The sequence below is a fragment of the Sander vitreus genome, chromosome 19, assembly GCF_031162955.1.
Source record: "Sander vitreus isolate 19-12246 chromosome 19, sanVit1, whole genome shotgun sequence".
NCBI classification, from domain to species: Eukaryota; Metazoa; Chordata; class Actinopteri; order Perciformes; family Percidae; genus Sander; species Sander vitreus.
This window is the reverse complement of record NC_135873.1, coordinates 13,786,185-13,808,805: the sequence shown is the minus strand read 5'-3', so window position 1 is coordinate 13,808,805 and position 22,621 is coordinate 13,786,185. Positions and strand designations below refer to the sequence as shown.

At 43.7% G+C, this 22,621-nt stretch overlaps 1 protein-coding gene across 1 annotated transcript in view; it reads left to right on the top strand.

Moving 5' to 3' along the window:
- Positions 1 to 22,621, top strand: part of efnb3b (ephrin-B3b) — a 77,589-nt gene that overhangs the window by 1,919 nt on the left and 53,049 nt on the right. The window lies entirely within an intron of this gene.

The window sequence follows — 22,621 nt, the reverse complement described above, 5'->3', positions numbered from 1 at the left end:
CTTGCGTGCACGCTCGGCCACGGTCATTTGCATTTTTCTCTTTCCTCTGGAGAAGGTGTCAGGCATTAGCGGAGGAAATGTCATTTTAAACACCTCTCGGCCGTCCGGCCTTAACGACCGACACCACTTTCTCACACCTCTGTCAATTTCCCAGTGTCTAAATAATAGAGCCTGGTGCTAGAGAGAGGTGGTGGGGGGGGCTGGAGAATAACAAGGCGGCTTGTATGGAGGTGATGGAGGGATTTTAGTGGCACCAGGCTTCTATTCTGCAACATGCAACTACATGTGTGGGGGACAGGCACTATGATAGGCCTACTCAATATTTTTCATCTTAATAGATAGGAAAGCCACCAAACTATCAGCTGGTCCAGAGCAGCTCCCATTTCTTGAACCTTTGCCTACATGTCTCACTTTATAATGCAAAAAATAACTACAAAAGCAAATTGAGACTCACTTAGGCTTACTGTAGCAGCCTACCAAACCTTGCCATCCCTAGCTCACACCCATGCCGGGGGCTTTTAAAAAAAAAAAAAAAAAAAAGAGTCAAACAGGTTTTTAATGCGTCCCCATGTGCTGTAGGCTATGGCCTGCCCAGTTCCTCCCCTCTCCACAGATGTGATTGTACGTGGGCCCCTGCTGTGGAGCCAGGCATGAAGCCCTTAATGAGGCCTTTTTGTCAGCAGTGGGTGGATTCACCCAACAGGGAGTAGAGTTGGACACAGGAGGGTAATTTCCACTGAGAAACTAACAGCTCGGGCGTTTGAGGCCTTTACAGGTGATTCCACGCTATTGTCTCCCTCCTAACGGAGTTTAGTGTTAGGTGGGTGTCAGGGCTTAGTGAATGGGCCAGGCTGGCTGGCAATTAGAGGGGTGGTGGCTTTGATGCCAGACTCCATAGTCATTTCCACAGATTTGCTCACTCATATATTGAAAATACAAAGCCTATTGTATACTATGAAGCTTATTCATGAAGCTTACTATTCATAGTTAATCAGCTTAGTCATTCCTCCAGTTTATTTTCTTGGCTCTTTTACACACTTCCATGTACTTGGTTCTCCTCGGTCTCTACATGACGAGAGGAGTACTTTAGTTTCAGCTGCCTCGGGGCAGAATAGGTTTTGGCCCTGGGCTGAAATATGAGAGCCAATGCTTGTCCAAATAGTGTGCATCTTCCAAAGACAGAGTCCTGAGCCCACACACATCTGGTTTGTACTTCTGAAATGAGGCGCAAAGTAAGCAGAAGCAGTAGTCTGTATCAATCAGGTGCAGGAGCACATGTATGGTTCACATCTCGTCTGTGTAGCAAATGGACTGTCACGTTGTTAACCTCCAGACCTCTGCTGGATGTTCTGCTTTGAAGTCTAGAGCGTCCACCTGCAGCTTCGCCTCTCCTCCCATCTTTCTTTCCGCCTGTGTGAGCAACCTCCAGCTCCTTCTCTTTCTCTCCCTTCTCTCTTCCATACCTTTTCACCTCTTTCTTATATTTTTCTTCCTCTCGTGATGCCTTTTATTTCAATGCCCTCCTTCTCTCCCGGCTTTCTCCACCATCTCTGTTCTTCTCTCTATTGCTCCCTTTTTTTTCTCCTGTCACTTCCCGTCTGTCTCTATCTCTACCTCGCTCCTTCACTCCCCCCCCCCCCGGTGCAGTGACCAGACGTAGCAAATTGGAAACATGTGTCACATCCAGCCACTAATTATAGCGCTACAGCAGCTCCTGATGTGATGCTAGGGTTGTGAGTGACAGAGGTGAAGAGGAAAAGGAGGCACCCATGGGTGTAGTGGAGGGTCCGCATGCCTCGGACTCTGCTACCTGATTAAATCTTGGAACACATCATAAATAGTAGGGCAGGAACGATATGCTTTAGCCCCGATTCGATTCTTTCGCGATACATGGGTGCGGATTCCATTTGTATTGCGATTTTCTTTTCCTTCTTTAACAAAAACAAAAGTTGAATAATACACTTCTAGAGACAATATACCATGAGACATTTCTAAAAGCTAATTGTTTTCTAAGAAGAATGCACATCACATGTCAGTCAGTCAGTCAGTCAGTCTGACATTTATTTCATTTGTAAAGTAGTACATAACATGGACTTTAAGCATTTTCTGCTTTTGCTCTGTTTTGCTGGAAACAGATATGAAGTAGTCACCGTCGGCATGGTATGAACAGGAAATATTTAAGTGATAAAAAATCACGATACATACAATTTTCGATTCCCCCCCTCCCCACCCCTAATAAATAGAATGATCACTCTGACGTGAGTTACAGTAAAGTATGAGAATGCTAACGGCCATCAAGTGCTGCATCCACCCTTTTATTGACTGCTCCTTTAGCTGGAATGACTCCGGCCTGCCGGAAAGACAAGAGACAGAGGTGTGCAGGGAGGAATATAAACAGAGGCAGGTGCCAGGAGGTGAATGAGAAACAGAAGGAGCGGTAGAGAGAGAGCAGAGGGGGGTAGACAGTCCTAACCCTAAGTAAATCAATAGCAGTTAAGTCTCAAGTGCCAATACAGGTTCTGCTTGAGGAAGAGAGAACTGAACCAGAACGATCACCTTGGGAAGAGCTTCCACCCACAGACATACATTATCCTTTTCTCAGCATCTCCTATTATTGGCCTTACACAGCCGCCCTAATGAAAGATCGAATCTTACATTACTGCTCAGGAGTTTGGGGGGGGCAGGTGACACACACACACACACACACACACACACACACACACACACACACACACACACACACACACACATACATCAAAGACTGGTGGACCCCCATAGAAAGTGAATTCAAGTAGAGTGAATGTTGGCTTTGGTCAGTGCTCTGATCACAGCATATGGAGTTGTGTAGTTTTTGGCCCTTTTGCAAGTTTGATTTCACTGTCTGTTCTCAAGGCCAACACCTCCCTCCAGCTCCACTCACAGTTTCTCTCTTCCTCTTTTTTTCTCTCCTCTCTTTCCATACTTTAGTAAACGGCTGTAGATTATTGTAAACGGCTGCTGAGGGTGGGCGTCTCCCCGCTCGGCGCTCGCGGTGACTTGTAATACAACTATTCCCCCTAAGATCCACATTAAAATTTAATCCCCCCCCCTTTCCCGTTCCTCAATAATTCATTAATCGCCGGCTAATTGGCGCCGGATAAAAGACTAGCTAACTGGGCTAAGTGTTTCAACTCCCAAAAAAAAAAACCAGACTCCAAAAACTCACTGGAAATCTTCTTGGCGAGGGCATTCTGGGAGAGTGGAATGAGTGTTAGTGGGTCAAACGGGGTGTCATATCAAAGGAGCAGCATTCCACCAGTTTATCGATTGTTTGTATGTTTGAAACGCCACACCCGGTTTCACCCCGAGTAAAACCCACCCGTAAGTTTCCCCTTCATGAATAATGCATGCATGCACCAAGGCTTTTCTGGGCCGTGTGGATAAGTAAGCATGAGCCTGGTAAGCCTACACACATCCTTAGGCTAAATGATTAGAGAATAGCCACTGGGTAGTTTTTTTTAATGTATTTTTGGAGCGAGGAGGTGTAAAAACAAGAGAAGGAATTTAGAGCAGAAGAGGAGGAAAGAATATAAGACATATTGTTTGAGCTGCCTGTTAATAAAGCAAGCAGGCAGCGGCCGCTCCCCCCTTCTCCCTCACTCCCTTTTTCCACCTACCTCCCTCTCCCTTGATGAAAAAGAGGAGTGTGGGTAAGTTTACGAGCTGAGAGCAACAGGAGCTGTTAAAAGAGCTTTCAGCTGATGTGGCAGAATAGAAAGGCCAGGGGATAGAGAAGGAGAATGCAGCCAATCCGGCCAGAGGCTGCAATCTTTTTTTCTTTCTTTCATTCTTTTTCTTTGGGCATTGCAACCAGGCAGATGTGCACGCAAGTATGCAGAAAATACAGACACGGGAAGAGATGGATCTATTGCAGCCGCATGTTCTCTCAACAGATGCCTACACACACACACACATAAAAGATACTCAGGGGGCTCGACCTCCCCTCCCATCTATGTCGGACACATGTGTAAAGAGTGTGTGGTCCTAATGTATCTCCTTTGTCGCATGTGCAAGTGAGCGTTTAACGCACACGTTAAACACAGGAGGGCAGATGTGCGTGCACACACATATTTTCACACACACGCACACACACACACACACACACACACACACACACACACACACACACACACAGGAGAGGTGAGGAAATTGGCAGGCGTCACGGACTGTTGTTCCACTCGGAATTCATTCATTATTTTATCACTCGATTATAAGTTTATTTGGCAGGGGCAGTGCACATTCATCAACATCATAACAGCTATAAAGCGGTGTAGTAAATATGCTGGGGTTAGCTAAAGAACTAATTTACTTCCCCAGTCCCCAGGGCTTTAGAAGTGACTTTGGGATTTTAGTAATTGTTAAAAGTGCTGATGATTAGGATGAAGGAGATTAAAAGCGTGCTGCTGGCTGAGCTAGCTCAGAACGTTGGAACACATGCAGGAACAAGCAACTTTCTTCCCTGGAAACATGCACACAAATGTGCACACGGTCGCATCGGTTGTAGTGGTAATAGTAATCCAGGCCCCAGGTCTAAAGAGGTCACATGTGTCCCAGCCTCACTGGGCAGATAGCCCTGGGTGGCTGAACCCAGAGCCCCTTACCAAACACACACACACACACACACACACACACACACACACACACACACACACACACACACACACACACGTTGGCCTCTCATTAGCTTGCTTCACAGCACACCCTGCCTAAGCGGGATCATCCAATCCTCCTGGCAGCATTTGGACTAGGCCAGGACAATCCTCCTCCCCTGGGTGACACAGGGAAGCAGACCAGTGTGATGAGAAGCTAGCATGAAAGTGTGTGTGTGTGTGTGTGTGTGTGTGTGTGTGTGTGTGTGTGTGTGCGCGTGCGCGTGCGGCCAGACGGGTGTGCAATGTAGAGGCAACCTCCGACACACTGCTCATCACCTTCTCTATCTTTTCTTTTGCTCACGTTCCAGTCTCGTAGTTCCAGACCTTTCTTCTTCCTCCTCCCCTGCCATCCCTCTATCCGCCCCTCCTCACTTTACAGCTTTGTTTATGCTCAGTATCACGAGGCTCCCAGCTCTGCTGCTGCCCTGCACATCTCCACAACATTGGGCTGCGCTCGCATTGCAGCAGCTACTGTGGCTTGGGCATCATTCCAGATAAACAGGATAGCAGTGTGAGGGAGTTGATGCTCTTGTCATTGTGTGTGTGTGTGTGTGTGTGTGTGTGTGTGTGTGTGTGTGTGTGTGTGTGTGGATTCTGGTTGAAACAGAGGCTGTGCTGGTATGTGTGTGTTTGTGACATGAATACTAAATTGTCTGTTAGCAGGATCTCTCTAAGCCGTTTCGATGCATGCCATGTGCACTTGCGCTGCAAAAACTCTGGTTTTTTTTTGTCTGTAATTGAGTCGTAAAGCCTTATTTGCTGGCCGAATTCTGCCACTGTAATAAAAAAAATTCCAGCCTGTTTCCAATAAAAATTCAGCTTGTTTCAAGTATTTTCCCCAATTATAGTTGTCTCGATTCCAGTGCAGCAACCTGCATTATCCGCACTTTTCACACCTGCTTTCCCTAAAGCAACAACAAAGTGGAGTCCTCTTTTGCATAGCCCTACACATGGCTGTGCAGAAGTTGTGAAATGCAAAACAAAAGACAAATGTTTTGTCCTCTTCTCTCCCAGTCACGTCTTTTAGCAGCCAGAGTTTATTCCAGTTTCAGCCCCGTCACTTTCACCAGCACTCAAACTCCATCACTCTCCTTTAGCCGTCTTGCCAGTGGACGTCACCGTGGCGCTTTGATTGGACGCCGGCCCAAAATGGTTTCGTAACTGAATGTTAAAGAGAGAGACAGAGCGTTTCTACACAAGAGAGACAAATGAGCAGGTTTGCTGTCGGGACAGCTGTGCCTTGTCACAGCTGAAGTTTTTGGCAAACATCTTCGACCGATATGAGCAAGAGGGCAGAAGTAGAAGAAGTGGGTGTTGTCAGGGTGAGATGAGGGAAAGAGAGGAGAGAAGGGTCAGAGGAGGAAACAAAAAGCATGAACGCCAGAGAGGGAGGGCGAGCTAGGAGAGAGATAGATGATTGGGGAGCGCGGGCCGGGTTTGACAGTGGTATAGGCTTGATGTGACACAGCCCAGACAGGGAGAGTGACTGATGATCTATAGGTCACCACCATGACTAGCTGCTTCCTGCTCGCATACAAGCAGGACGGCCCCTCATTCCTCATTGTTGACACGTCCCATAATATTTATCCCTGTGTATTCCAGCATGAAACCTGGTAAGCTTTAAAGGAATTCATTGAGTTTTGGGGCAGAATGAGCTCTTTGATCACCTTAGCGTGGAGCGATTAAGAGACTGGCAGCTGTTTCCCCTCTCTGTATTTACTACAGTTCACGTGATGAGCTGAGATGCTGCGAATACACATTGTGCTTCACACGCAGTTTGCAGGACTAACAGAGGCAGAAATAATGCCAAATGCCTCATAGCAGAGCAATGTGTTGATAGACTTAATTTGCCAAAAACTAAATCAATTCCCTTTTTAAAAGATAGCTCTACTGTTCCACTGTGTAATCAATATTTAAAGTTGATTGCACTTCAGGATGAAGTGTTGCAATTTACATTTATTTCATATCTGTGTTGTGTGTAGGAAGAAAAAAAAGGGATAATACAGTGCAATGCAAGACACCAGAGTATTTCTCAGACAGTATAAAGAGTCTTATTCAAAAGTCAGCTTTTATTCCGGTCTATTGAGGCTACAGTCAAATGGTGTCTCTGCCTCGGCTTTGATCCTGTGCGATTGTTGGTGAGTCGAGGAGTCCTCACTTTTTGATTCTGCGAAACCTGACGTTTGCCGAGATGCTTTCCTTTTAATACTACTCCATTGTAGCTGAGGTGGAACGCAATCTCACAAAGTCATGTCGGGAATAACAAAAAATACACAAGGAAACGACGAAATGGTCCTAGAAATGCAAGGCACACAGCCGGTAGCTGCTTTTGGAAGTTATGAAGTGGATACAGCCAGGTGGCGTTTGCCTTTTAAAATATCTCATTTTACATTTATATTTTTGGCATTAGGAGATGTTATTCAGAGATTCGCAGAAACACACAGAGTAAAAGTAAGCATAGATGAATCACTCTGCCTGCAAGGAGCCTGCTAACAAAGCAGAGCAACTATTCGCTGCTCAACTACAAAACAATACATGGATTTTATTTGTGTTGGGGGTGGTTGGAGGGGGTGTGGATCCTCTGGCTGTTGCAGTGGATGTTTGGTCTCCTGTGTGAGAGATGTGGAGACCTGTTACTCCAAAGAATCTTAGCCTTAAGATAATCTTTACCCATTGACTTACAATGGGTCAGAGATGATCCTCATGTTAAGAGGCTTTGGTAGGGAACCTTGTCCTGCTCTGCCCCTGCTGCTTTAATGGCCAATCATCTTGAAACTTGGCTCACTAATAAACAAACACAGTTATTACCCCATATGAGCACAGGCCTACTTCTCTACCTCAGATCTCTTGTAATATTTTCCAATACTAACGCCCAGCACCTTGATTATTTTCCCAGGCTTCATGCGTGTGTGTGTGTGTGTGTGTGTGTGTGTGTGTGTGTGTGTGTGTGAGAACATAAGCATAGTTCTAATTAGGAGGTAAAGACCGTACAGTGAGCGTAGTCCATCTGGCTTTGGCATTAGCCCATCGTTGTTACAGTCTGTGGGGAAACTGACCTTGGCTAGCTGTGCAGGGGGAAGAAAAAAAAAATAAAAAATCATGCTCCATTTCCTGGGTTCTGCATTGAATATAATTTAAGTAGGATTGACATTAAGAATGCACGATTATGATAGAAATGTAAGATTAAGATGAATTCTTTTGGATGTAAAAGGTTTGGGCTTCATGTGGGGTAGCTTAGCGGTATTTCAGTGTGTAGAGATCACATTCAGATATGAAAAGAAGCACGTGTTTCTGTTTAAATTGCTTTTGCGATTTGAAAACTTCTTACTTGTGGTTGAGCACAGGAGACTTTTGTCTAAAGGTTTCCTGCTGGCATGTTTCACTGATGTTGAGAAGAGAACAGAAACGATGAAAAGCAACAATAGTATATCTCTTAAAGGAACAGTTTAACATTTAGGGTAATTTGCTTATTGAGAGGCCAAGTCCCTCCCCGTCCACTGTCCCCCATGGGATCTTTTTTTCAGAAAACATATGTATGGTAGTCAGTGGCAAGAGACAAATATTTTGTCATGCCTTGATTTACACGTTTGTCAATTTAAAAGATAATTTTGCAACATCACCAACACCAACATGGCCGTTACCTTGGCACATTTCACTTTGTTCTTTCAGAACAATGGAAAAAGTATTAAAAGAGGTAAAAATCACTAAGTCTGGCCATTAGAAGAGAAAGAACAAGCGGGACCTGTTGCTCGTGTGTGTACATCCTGGTAGGAAACGCAGGCATCGAAGCCTCAGCGAGAGTGACTTTCTTGACTTGCAAAATTATCTTTTAAAACGACAAACATTATACATATAATTCATGGCACAAATCAAATGGGATCAAAAAATTACTGCGTACATATTTTTTTCCAAAATAGGATTGGTGGTGGTCCACGCGAAGGGGAGGGACTTTGCCTCTCTATTTGCTTTCTTGCCGAGAGATCAGTGTTTTTGCGTTAAGTATGGAGCTGGAACCAGAAGGCAATTATCTTAGCTTAGCATGAAGACTGGAAGCAGGGGGAAACATTTTAGCCCGGCTCTCTTCGGAATTTAAAAATCCATCTACCAGCACCCTTAAACCTCAGTAATTAACACATTCTCTGTTTGTTTTATCCAGACAGCAATGTAAAAATGACAATTTGTTTGAGTCTTTATTAAATGTTGAGTAAAGCATCCTCTACTCATATGCTTATATATATCTTTATTGTTAATGTCCTGTATAGTCTCACTTTGGCAACAGTTGGGTTACATTGTTCTCTTTGGACTGAGAATATTCTGCCTCCTGGGTTTCTGAACCTCTCTCAAACCTGCATTGCATAAACTCCAAAATGCATGGTTGTCAAACTAAAACAAGGCTGTTCCGCCCACTTCCTGAAACGCGGACATTTAGCTGATAAAAGTATTTCAACCTGAAGCGATGATTTAAGGCCAAGCATGAAAGTAGACTAGCTGACTGCCTCCAAATGGTCGTTTCTTTGCAGTATGTATGTAGTGCAGTGCAATGCAGTGCTTTGTTGTCTAGGACAAGTAACTCTAACAAGATCCATCTTGCATAGAAAGAGCGGTGAAGTGGATTTTTTGTTGCCCCGTCCACATGCCATAATCTGATACCCCGGCACTGGCTATAATACACGACTCAGTGTGCGCTTGAAGCAGACAGAGCAGCTTTTTAGCGGTTTCACCCTCCTTTGCTCTCTTTCTTTCTTTCTCTCTCTCTCTCTCTCTTTCTTGCCTTTTGTCCTCATGTCTTGCAGCCAGCGTTAACACACACCAGCATTCGTATTCACTGGCAGGCATGCATGCACACAGTGGAGGGCTTGTATATACACACACACATCCTCATGCATGCACAGATGAATAATGTTATTGCTCTGTGCTGGAAAAAGTCCAAGTGGAGGGGTTGAGTTTCTTCAGAGGTACACCCCCACCCTCTCTCCGTAGAATGTCCCTCACTCCTTCCTTCTACTCCTCCTTCTCTACTCTCTCACTCTCCCTCCTTCACTTCATCCTCCTCCCTCTGCTCCCTGTGAACAAAAGACCTCCTCCCTTCTCCAGCGCTTCCACTGAAAGCCCTCACACACACTCGGCTCTACGGCTTCGCACTCTCCCACACGCACTCTTTCCCCTCTCGTCGTCTGTCAAACCAGTCCACTTCTCCGCACTAATCCACCCTTCATTTCTTTTGTCTTTTCTTTCACTTTCCCTCTTGCTGGCTGACTCGCCACCACCAATGTACATTTCCCTCTCTACATATCCAAGCCGTTATCATGTTACAGCTAGTTGGCAGACACTGAAATGTATTCCCTTCTTTTTATTTTTTGAAATTGCTTTCATCTTTTCTTTTTTGTCTCTTTTCTTCTTGGTGGGTGGTTTTTGATGTATAGTCTCTGTTTCTCCTCATTGGCTTGTCACTGTTCAGCAGTAAATAGATCCTCTGTAGTGAAGACAGGATGAATAATCATGATTGCCTATCACTGTGGTGTCAAAGTCATTTGGGAGGGACTGTGAGCCAGAGCTTGGCCTACACACACACACACACACACACACACACACACACACACACACACACACACACACACACACACACACACACACACACACGTACATGCATGAGCAGATGTACCACTCCCTCAAAATTCTCTGGAAATCAGGAAGCCATTCCCTCATTAGCTATCCCATCGTCTAACCTCCCTTCCAAAAATCTCTGTCTTCCTTATTCTTTATCAGTCTTGCTCTCCATCGGAGTGCAGCTGTATTGCAGGTCCTGAGCCACAGGAGGGGAGGGGAAAAAACAGATGGAGCACCCTCCTTTCTTTCATCCTTCCTTTCTTTCTTTCTTCCCTCTCTCCCTACTTCCCTACAAAGAAAATCAAGCCAGAAGAATGCGGGGGGGGGGGCGGACAAAAGCCTTCCTTTTCGACAGTCCCTTTCTTGTGTTCTTTGGTTTTCAGTTGATGGATGGATGGCACGATGTGGGCCATTGTGCACTCCTGTACCTTGTGCGTGGATGTGTGTGTGCATGCAAATGTGATGCTTATTTTCATTACGTGGCACTGATAACTCTCTGGCTGTATGGTGTCGCGTCCTTGCAAGCTAACACACGGCTGCTGTTGGGTTTGTATTTGGTTCTCCATTTTGTGTGATTCAGTAAAGCTACTGGTCCCAGATAGGCCAAGCCCATCTGGAGTCTCAGTCCTGGGTGGCCGTTGTATATATGTGTGTGGTGTGTGTGTGTGTGTGTGTGTGTGTGTGTGCACAGCTGAGCACTGCAACACGTCCAGTCTCAGAGGTGTGTACTCTGGTGTCTCAATTATTATCTGATTGCTCAAAGCCTTAACATAGCTGCTTCTGAGCGGCTAAACCAAGCTGCTATCATGCTTAAGTGCTGTAATTCAACTGTATTTTTTTTAATGTTATCTCCTTTTTAATCAAAACCTTTGCTTTCTCCTTATGTTTCCTCTTAAATGTAATCACTCCTGTGACGGGCGAGCTAACTCTATTATGGTGGTACTTAGCTAGAACAAAAGAATTCACTCAAGGTCTTGTTTAAGTGCTTCGGTAGCCTCATGATGCCCTTGTATGCTGAATAGTTGTGTGTGTGTGTGTGTGTGTGTGTGTGTGTGTGTCTGCTGGTGTGCAAGTGGGATTGTGTGGATGTCAGGCATGCGTCATGCGTGGGTGCGTGCACTTGTGTACATGCCCTGCGTGGGTTTGTGTACACCCCCTTCCCTCCCCCCGCCCCTCCATCGCAGCAATAAGCATTATTTGCAAAACAACACAATCATGTGAGACAAAGCAAGGTTTCTGTGCGAGCATGAAAAGAGAGCGTGGAAACAACAGAAACTGGCCTGTACCACTTGACCCTATCGAGGGGGGAGGTGGTGGTGGTGGTGGGGGGGGGGGTTGTTGTAAACCAGGGGAGAGATAATCCCTCCAGCCACAGCGGCCTCCGTGTGTACGGGCTCTAACGCGGCGTGCTGGGCTGTCAATCACTCAACAAAGCTGTCTGTAAGGGGATTATGAACCCACGGACCCTCCTCACCCCTCTATTTTTCTCCTCCCATTGCCTTTTCCCCCTCTCTTGTTCTGTCCATTCATTCCTTACTCTTTCTCCCAGGCCATCTCTTGCATCCCACCTTCAAACCTGCCCGTCAGTCCCCTTGTCCACTGTCCTTTCACAACAAAGTGCGTCTTTCTCCTGACACACATTCTGCTTTGCTGTCTGAAGCTTAGTTTATCTCCAGCTTTCCATCCATCCTCCCTCTGTCCTCCGTAAGCCCCGTTTCTCTCTCTCTCCAAAGCCCGTCTCGCTCTTTCTCTATCTTTTCGTCCCACCCATGCGTTATGCCTCACCTAGACAAGAGACTGATTGTGTGTCTGTGTGTGTTTTTAGGAGGTGACAGGTGTCCCCCTATACTGACTGAGGAAATCAGCACTGCACCTACGCAAAATGAAAGAGCTAGAAAAACGAGCAGAGATGAGCACACATGCTAAATAAATAAATAATAATAATCAGCTAATTCTCATAAAATATGAAAAATTGTCATCTCAATCATGAATTCTTCAAGAAACATGCAAGCATTCCTGAAGATGCATATCTGAATGCAGAATTAGATACAAAACAACAGTATACTTTTCAGCATACAAGACTTGATTTACACCTGATTTTCTTTTTTTGTGACCTGTGCACCCTCAGAACTCACATGCAGCAAGCTGTCGTCTGACTAAATGTCACGTCTCCTATGAATTTGATGAATAGCTTGCAGTCCTATCTTATCTCCCCGTCCTTAACCATGCTGTTTTAAAGCCAACTACTGCTTCCACCGGCTGCTTCAGGTGGTGACAGAAGCCCCTCCTCCAGCAGTCACCCTCCATTAATTCACTGTGTTTTCCTCACCGGCTATCTCTCCATCTATCTGTCTGTTAAATGTCTGTTTAGTTTAAACGTCTGCCAGTGTGCTGACGAGCTTTCACTCTTCACCTCCTTTAACCGGTTGGCCCACCTGTGGTATCTCTCCATGTCTCCTTTTTGTTTTTAACTTTACCCTCCATCTTTCCTCGTTTGTGTTTTCACTGATAATCTGACCAGTTTGGCCAGTAGGTCACATGAACTGGTTAATCTGCCCCCAATCCGATAAATATTCTCACTCACTGCTAATCCTGCATCAGAGAAAAGAAGATTTATCTTTCTAGTTTAGCAGTTACAGAGGCTAGAATGGAGGGTTTCTATTTCCATCCAAGTCATACATCTGTAAAATTATTAAAATACACTGCTGTAAACACATCTAGTGAGATACAGACAACACAATATCATAGCCACATGTCTCAGCTTACTACAGAAAAAATCCAGAAGCCAAAAGACTCAAAAATTTATTTTATATGAATTGTTTTCTACATATATGTCTGTGCGTTTTTCTGATTTCCATTTAAAAAGTGCAAAGAAAAAAGCCAATAAAGTACAAAATAAAACACTTCTCAAATACACAAACACACCCACATCAATCATACACATACTTGAAATAACTATATACAAAAATATGTAGAAATAAGTAATTATACATTGCACAGGGTGTGATATGCTTATAGGAGGCCCTGTTTTTGCTTTGACACAGCTCCAGCCATTACAAGGTTAAAATTTCAGGGGCAAATGTGGTATCTATCTTCTTGTCTGCTCATTGGCTAAAAATGTGGACGGGTATTATAGCATTTAAATCTAACTGGTCCGAGCAAATGTCGATCATTTTCACAATGGGCTCATATCGCGTCAGAGGACTCTTCAGCTTTTCATTGGTGTATCACAGGCAAACCTTTACCGATTGGCTTATACCAGATGTCTATTGAAACCTTAGACCTCAGTGAATACAGTGACGCCCACATCAAGTTGCTAGGAGCCTTAGGAGAGAAGCGAGCAGCGTTAAAAGTGCGGAAATGAAAAACAGTTTAGCGATTTTCCGTTGTGATTCGGCCAGAAACGTCAAGATTGTGAGGCGAACAGCTCGTTTTGGATATAATGGCTTGGATATTCCAATTCCTTGGACTCTTGGGGATTTAAGAAAAAAAAGTTTGGGGCAAAAAATCCCCGCAGTGGCTAAAGGGTCAAGGAAAAAAGTATGGATGCACTACACACCAGCTGCGCTGTTTACGCTGTATTAATGGAATCCTGAGAGTCTAAGCTTTCAATTGGTGTGTTGCATGGCTGTATATTTTGAAGATTTAATGCTTTAAAGTTATAAAAACTTTTATGAATGGAGGTTACAGCGATGCCACAGCCACAAGGTGTACCGTAGACGGTACAGTGACCGTTAAGAGGTTAATCCAACAGTGATTTTCACGGCTAGATTTAGACTTCTTGTTAACAATAATAACCCCGAAGGAGACTACGACACAAAGAAACTTCAATTAAAAAAACTGATGGAGAGACGCTGACATTTAACAACCAGTTATTTCACCATTAAGAAGGCGAGATTTCGTCAACGAAGAGTGAAAGTGAGGGAGAAGGGATATGGGTGCGGGGGGGTGACAGGGTTGTTATCTAGCAGGCGGCTGATGGTTTTAACAGCTGTATTATCTTGTGTATCTTATATTGGATTAAGCTTCATTCTCTTACGCGCGTCGCACTCTGATTGACGCGCTGATTAAAGACATCTACTAGCAGAGACGCAGGCAGAGAGAGGCAATGAGAAGAGAGAGAGAGAGAGAGAGAGAGAGAGAGAGAAGTGGGGGAAAGGGAAAAATAGGGTGAGGAGCAGTGCTTGAATTGGGCGACTGGCTTGAGTACCATAACTTTTCAGCAAGACCTCCACTTTCTAATGGATGAATGTAGGCATAGTGCTGTTACTGTAATGCCATTTCCCATTATGGTTGGGTGCACCCAGCTGAGTCGTGAGCAAATGCGAGTCATTTATACCATGCCATGTGTGAGTATTTATTACCCTGCACAGCACGACAAGGTGGAAAAAAAGTCACCAACTTGATGAGGTGTCTGCAATATTGAAAACTGATCTGCTGACCAAATAGATAAATATGTCCACATCATCTTGTGTAAAGCTTATTTTATTCAGGAATAGCATTGCTAATGAAGCTAACTGCAGAACAAATACTACACTGCATTCACTATAGATGTAGTCTGGGTCAACGGAAGTACATTTCTAGGATAATTGCCTGACATCCGGCGCGTGAGCCACGTGTCCCTCACCTTCCGCTCGGTGTGTGTTGCCGTTCTCAAACTCCGTTCACTTCAGGAAACAACAACAAACTTCGAGCTAGCAAGCTACACGCTGAAAATGGCAAATTTTGAAGAAAATTTGGATCGTGCAACAAGGCAGGCCTGCTTGGTTCTTTCAGGGAATGATTGTAAAGATTTACAAAGAATATGTTTACGGCATTTCCTCTCTAACTGGGACGTTTTAGGACCGATTGGTGGGGATTGAGGTGGACATAGTACACACGGCGATACACTGGTAAAAGCAAATGAGGTTTAACCATGTATCCAGCTAATTTAAGTAGCTCACATTACTGTATTGCGTGAGCAGCGGACTTCATTTATTATTGTACATCGCGTTTTCTTTTGCGGGGTTTACATTTTCCTCTAAAACAAGGTCCTTCCCGAGACTATTTTGCAGAGCCACCGTCACTGCGTCTGGAGCTTAGCGCCGCCCAAGACGTTTGTGATTGGTTTAAAAAAATGCAAACAACCCGGGGTGTTGTTCTTTCTCTTATCCCAGAATATGTGTGGTGTAGCCTGAACTTACTCTACAGCGCTGGTTCGTCGGTGTAAAACTTTTAATGCGAAGCAGCAGCAGCAGCACGCAATTAAAGTGGGCTTACCTGGGCCTGTGGAAAAACAATATAAGCGGCTTGTTTCCTCCTCAAACAAGCCGAGAGAGGTGAGAGGTGAGAGGAAGTGTGTGGGACAATATGAAGTCTGGTTGAGTCAGAAAGCTGCTGGATAAGAGCTTAGATTTCTGCTAGTGCCTCCAAAATCCTCTAGCCATAAACAGTATGCACAGAGCCCAACAGGTCATTTGTGCACATTAAGTTCTACTAGTATTTTGCAATATGAATTAGTAATTTTATACCCTCAAATGAACAATTCCTGCACATAATTTGTGTCAACGCATGCTGAGAGTAATACTGGCAGCTTTTTTCCCAGTTCAAGCAATGATGAAGAGCAAAGGTGAAATGAGAGATAAGGAGGGAGGGAGCAAAGGTGGAAAAAAGAGTGGGGATAAAGGATTAAGAACCAAAAAAAGAACAAGAAAAAGAAAGGTAAAAGATAAGAACGTGTCATACCTCTTATTAGAAGCTGTGACTCTGATCTATTAGGTCTCCTCTCACACCTCCGCCTTTGGCACGTCACTTTCTCTCTCACTTCTTTTCTCCCCCACTCCCTCCCCACGTCTTTCTCCCATCTTCTCTCCCTCTCGCCATTTCTCACTCTTTCTCTCTTTCATACCCTGCAGTCTCTCTCCAGCAAAAAAACTTCTCATGCTCAGTTCGGTGTGCAGCCTGTCAAGCTTGCTTTGAACACACACACACACACACACACACACACACACACACACACACACACAGCCAAGGGAATAATAGAATCAAGGAATACTCTGAGATAAAGCGGAGAAGGGGGGCGAATAAAGGGATAAGGCAGGCTGAGAAGGATAGAGAGCTTCATATTATTAATTTAGCTAGAGAAAGAGAGGGAATTTCTTTCAATCCCCCCCCCCCCCACACCGCTGCTTCCATAGAGCTCTATAGTGACACACAATGGAGATTTTGGAGCAGGAGTGGGGGGGGAAATAGAGAGGTAGAGATAATCCATCCCTCTGTATAAACCATGGAGTTAACTGTTTCATAGCACCGGCTTGGCCTGCTTTTATTCCAGTGTCATCATGCCTCCATCTAACTTCTGTCTATCTTTTCTTTGCTATCCTGAGTTTACTTTAACTCTTTTTTTCCCCCTTCATCTCCATCCTTCCATCCCTCCCGTAGTTCCTCTCATCTACCTCTCTGTGGGCTCTCTCCCTAATCCTCTGAATATTTCTTCCAGACCTATAGACTAGAATAAACCTGCCCACACCCAGCCAAGATTGAGTTTGTGTCTGTTTCTGCACACACACACACACACACACACACACACACACACACACACACACACACACACACACACACACACACACACACACACACACACACACACACACACACGCGCGCGCAGCTCTTTGTCCTATATGCATGCGTCACGTGCCAGTGTATGATTTCGGTGTGCGGTTGAGAGTGTATGTTCGCAGTTGGCAGCCCACTTGCCCGTCGAATTTGGCAGAATATCTTCTCATCTGGCACGGGAAGAAGGGAGGGCATCCCATAGAGGTGGATTACACCGACTTACACACACACACACACATATATGGCACATATTTGCACATTAAGAAATGCAAAGCCCAACGCTTTCAGCCACACACTCGCTCATTCAGACACTACGATATCTCTGATTTTCTATTAGCAAGTTTTATGAGCTGAAAAAGTTTCAAGAGAAGTTCAATCCTTCAAAAAAAAAAAAATCTAAAACTACAAAAGGTAGTGTACATCACTCCTATGAGGCTTAAAATTTCGGAGAAAGAGTAAATATATCCCCATGCAGGGAGAGGTTGACAATTCTTTATGTTGCTAGAAGCCGAGCTGTCTCGGCAGGATGTGTCTGGTGTTGTGAAGCAGCTTTCTAGCCTCCCTGCCCAACAAGAAGTGAAATGCCAATGAAATGCATTTCTGTACTGGGCCTGCTGACAGTGCAGCAGCTACAAGCTCTGGGAGGAAATGGTCTCCAGTAGCCTGTTACTGTAAAGTGTTTATTTGTCTCCGAAGAGAGATGGAGGGAGCTGGTGAGAGGAGAGTGGAGGGGGGAGCAGGCCCTTTGTATGAACCTGATTGATAGGTGGGTCTGACCTTTAGCACCTCTTGAGAAATCCAACAAGTCATTCTCTCACCTTATATTTAGTCCCCTCTGTATCTGCTTCGCACACACACTTTCAGACAGGCCCAGGATGGAAAACTAATTCTTTTCAAAAACCTCCCAATTACAGCCACTCCATTTTCCACCTCCCTTCCTCTCTCCTGCTCCCCCGCCCTCCTTTCTTAACGAGCAATCTCGTTAATGTCAGAGCGTCTCTTTCTCTCTGTCTCACTCGTCCTCTCATTCAGGAGAGAGAGAGAGAGAGAGAGAGAGAGAGAGAGAGAGAGAGAGAGAGAGAGAGAGAGAGAGAGAGAGAGAGAGAGAGAGAGAGAGAGAGAGAGAGAGAGAGAGAGAGAGAGAACTGTATATCAGAGCTCAGCTGAAAGAACAAGTGCGGGATGAAAGAGGTTGAGGAAAGGCAGGCTGTGGGCAGAGAGAAGCCAGAGCCGCCATAATAATGGCCAGACAAGTGTGTGAGATTACTGCCATGGTTTCAGGGGGGACATAATTATATGCTGCACATGCTGTCAGAAAGAATGAGATGAGGGGGGCTGTATTTAGTGATGCACCACTGAGAGATTGGTGAGGCGGGGCGATGACTAAATCTGCACCACAGCCTGGGCGGTTCCAGGTGTGCGTGTGTGTGTGTGTGTGTGTGTGTGTGTGTGATGAGTAATGTTAAGCCATTGAAAACTGTAAATTATTCAGAGGCTTCATGCATGGAAACATTATAATTCCATGTCTGAGTGTGAATTACCCTCCGTTTTACCCCCGGGCACATATCTCACTCTAGCCCAAGGCCTCATGGGAGATTAAAGGGAGTAAATACTATGGAAGCTCGACCAGCATATAAACCACATGGAGTGGCCAGATATCCTAGCAGGATGTGGCACCTTAACTGTACTCTGAATGACCAAATAAAAATCTGGCCCTTGTGGTGATTGGCGTCAGGCAGTCAAAGCCTGAACTTTCCACCGAGTAAAGGCTGAAGGTGTTCCCAATTCATCCAGTTCAATTACTGCAGTGTCTACACACTGAGCTGTTATTTACTGTCTGTCCCTCTTCTCACATCTTCCTTTTATATGGGCTCCTTTTAGTAAGGGATCTCTAATGGGAAATGTAGTGTATTACTTGTGGATCTATCATTGGAAACCTCAGAAATTGTTAAAGAAAATAGGTATAAATATCTTAGTAATATTAGTGCAGAGATGTTGGCTAGTTTTTTAGTGCATAAACCTCTGGATACAAAGACAACAGGAGCTTATGCACACTGCAAACACCACATGGGAGGCATTTAGATTTGTGCTGAAATGCTAAATAGATGGCCTGTTGGGGGAAAAAGCATGAAGTCCTACAACACAATAAAACCCCAAATAATGAATATACATCACCCCAACTATGCTCTTTGTTGTTGACAAAGTCTTTTTATTGGTGGAATTTCTGATTTTTCCAAACAATGAAAAGGCTGCCCATAATGGTTTATCCACCTACAGTAACTTATTGTACAATGACATGTCCTGTCAATGGGAACAACAATGATGCCACTACTGCAAATACTGTGGGATTTTAAATTTAAGCAGCAAAACGGCAACATTCATGTAATAATAAACTTGATATGACAGACAAATATTTTCAAATTAAAATGTCCCAATGGCTCTGATGGAGGTCAGGACGTGACCAGCGCTCTCTTTAATGCTTATCGACAGATAGTGGTGCTAAAATGTGTGTATTTCTGCATGAATGAGTGGCTTCAAGGCTTCCTTTTATCGGGTGTGACATTTGGCCAGGCAGTGTGAGAACATGACACAGAGCCTGAGAGCAGTTGGCGTGAGAGTTGGCAACCTTGGCAAACCGCTACCATGCTAGGCAGCCAGGAACATGCTAACTCTAGTCATTTACAATAGCGCTTCAAGCTAGCTGGGCCAAAAATGATACTAAGTTTATTTAAGGGACTGTCTCATAATGGGCATGCCTCTTTTGTGAAGCAGTTCATACACCAGCAGAGCAGCGTTATTTAGAAGTGGAGGATGACGCACAGTAGTTTTCTCTGCATTGAACTCAAGTGAATTTGACCTTTTTAAATGCTGGTGACATTTGGCCTTTATGCATTCAATATCATAGTAGCACAGCATACAGTATAACATCAGCTGTAAAAGGGAAAACCAGGTTGAGTGTTTTCATTCAGCCTATGCTTTTGTGATGCTAGTGTTCCTGCTTTCACCTGCAGATAGTGACAGATACAGATTTATGGCCATTCATTAGGAGCTGTCTAAATACATTCCATAGCAAGCCGCTGACTTATGTTGACAAAAATGGGTTCAACAATGACGTAAATTACAACACAAGACGTTAAACATCACAGACTGATTATCTATATCAGAATGTTCCTTTAATCTGCAGCTGGTAGTTTACCTAATATCCTCCTTTGACTGTATTGTCATATTAAAGCCTTTTTCTCACATGTCCGTTTCGTCCTCGCAGCTGACAGGGACTGAAGTCTGGGAGAAACAGGGTGTGTGTGTGTGTGTGTACGTATGTGTGTGTGTGTTGTGGAGTGTTGGGTGTGAGTGGGCGGTGAACTAGCATGCAGCATTAGTTCTGCTTGAGCTGATGTGTTAATTAGCCAGCCGGGTGCATAGATAATTAATGAGAATCATGATTAATGACTGTACAGTATGCATGGCTAAGGCGGAACGCAACTCTCTGATAAGGCGGAAGGAGGAGGATCACTGGCTATAGTCACCCTCTGCTGATTGCCCGTTGTGTGTGTGTGTGTGTGTGTGGCCAGGAGTGGGCATTGACGCCAGTATGAGTTAGCAGGCCTGGCAGTCGGTAGGCCTAATAACAGACTGCAGCAGGTCAGGGGGGTATTTAACACTTCTAAACACACTGGCAGAGCGGCCCACTGATGCCAGATCAGGAGGAAGACCTCACACAGATCAACAGTGGAGTGAAGGACATCAAGACCGCTCTGTTGTTGTTCTACATTCTTTCTCAGGCTGTATTTTTATTTTTTTTTACACTACAGACAAACTCCTTATCAACTTCTCTAAGTCTGACTTTTGAACTAATGAAAAAATGTTGGTGCAGCAAGATCGTTTTAAATGGTTTCCAATAGAAGTCAATTTGTTTCGCTAAATCAAGTTTAATTTTTCTTGAATTGCAGTGCAATGACCTTTCTTGTTTTAAGATACATAAAATTAATAATAATAATAATAATAATTTAACTTGAAAGTGGTTTAAATATTCTGCGTTCTATAAGACAAGGTTTAATGACCCCGTTTTGAAATAAAAGGCATTACATTTTCTTCCAAAATATTCAAAAAAAATAAAATGAAAACAAAAAGCTAATTCCATATGCATATTTGCTGGTTTCAGCTTCTCCAATGTGAGGATTTGCTCTCTTTTATGTCACTGTAAATTTATTCTCTTTGGGGTTTTGGACTATTGTTCAGTCAAGACAAGCAATCTCAAGACATCACCTTGGGCTCTGAGATATTGTAAATTGTTTACATTTTATAGAATGAATGTTAATATTCCTTCTGGAATAATCCTTAATTGCAACCCTACTTGTATATTATAACATTTCTGCGGAGCAACATTGAGTGCTTGCTGTTAGAGAAACTATCCTTGAAGTGGAGATCCCAGATTGGCGAAGCCATTTCCCCTTGAGGAGATAAATATTACATTATCCAAGCCCATAGCATAAATTGAGTTTGCATATTAATCTTATCTCTAATTTCCTGCCAGAGCGGGGTCAGACTAAAAGACTAAATGAAATTAATTTAGAGTTAAACACTGCCCAGATAAAACTGTTCTGATTCCTATTGAGTTTAGAGACAGAATTGACTTGATCTTATAGATCAGTGAGTGGAGCATGGCACCAGCTAAAGGTTCACTTTGGATAAGAATATGAATGTGTATTTTGATACCATGTGTATTTTAATGGCAGTATCCATTAAACAGGGTTATTATAGTAAACTAAAACAGAAAAATAAGCAGTGAAAATATTTTAGTAAACTAAAACTAAATACAAACTAAAGCCTTCAAGAAAAACTAAAACAATATTACTAATACAATGAAATAAATATGAATGCAAATAATTTCTGAGTTGACATTGACATTCTAGGAGAATGCGCTGTCCTGCAATTGCTTCACATGGGACACTGTAGTAGCGCAAAGATTAAACCTTAAAGTGCTCATATTATGATCATTTTCAGGTTCATAATTGTATTTAGAGGTTGTACCAGAATAGGTTTACATGGTTTAATTTTCAAAAAACACCATATTTTTGTTGTACTGCACATTGCTGCAGCTCCTCTTTTCACCCTGTGTGTTGAGCTCTCTGTTTTAGCTACAGAGTGAGACATCTCACTTCTGTTCCTAGCTAGGTAAGGACTACTAGCCAGTCAGAAGCAGAGTATGAGGGCGTGCCACGCTAGCAGCTAGGCGAGCATTATAACGTGTGTTCCAAAGTGACCACGTTTGTCTCTGAAGTAAAGGCTGGACTACAATAGAGCTGTTTGGAGCAGTTTGTGAACAGTGTTTTCTGTTGGAGATGGTAAGTCCCTTTGGGGGGGGGGGGGGCTTTGGGCTTTTTCACTTTGTAAACCTATAACATGCACAAAAAATATATATAACACAATAAAGGAAAGGGAAAAAGCATAATGTGAGCACTTTAAACATCATGGCCATTTCAATACAGTTCTCCAACCATATATTTTGTATGTTTACATAGCTACATACTTCTGAGAGATAATACCTGGCTCTAACAAAACAGACTAAAACTACAACTAAATATAAAAGAAACTAAGTCTTTCTGTAAAACTAAATCTGAATTTAAACACTTTGAAAACTGACTAAAACTAAACTGAAATCTAAATGAAAGGTCAAAACTAACTTAAAAAAAAACAAAAAAAAAACTAATTGAAAATTCTGAACTAGA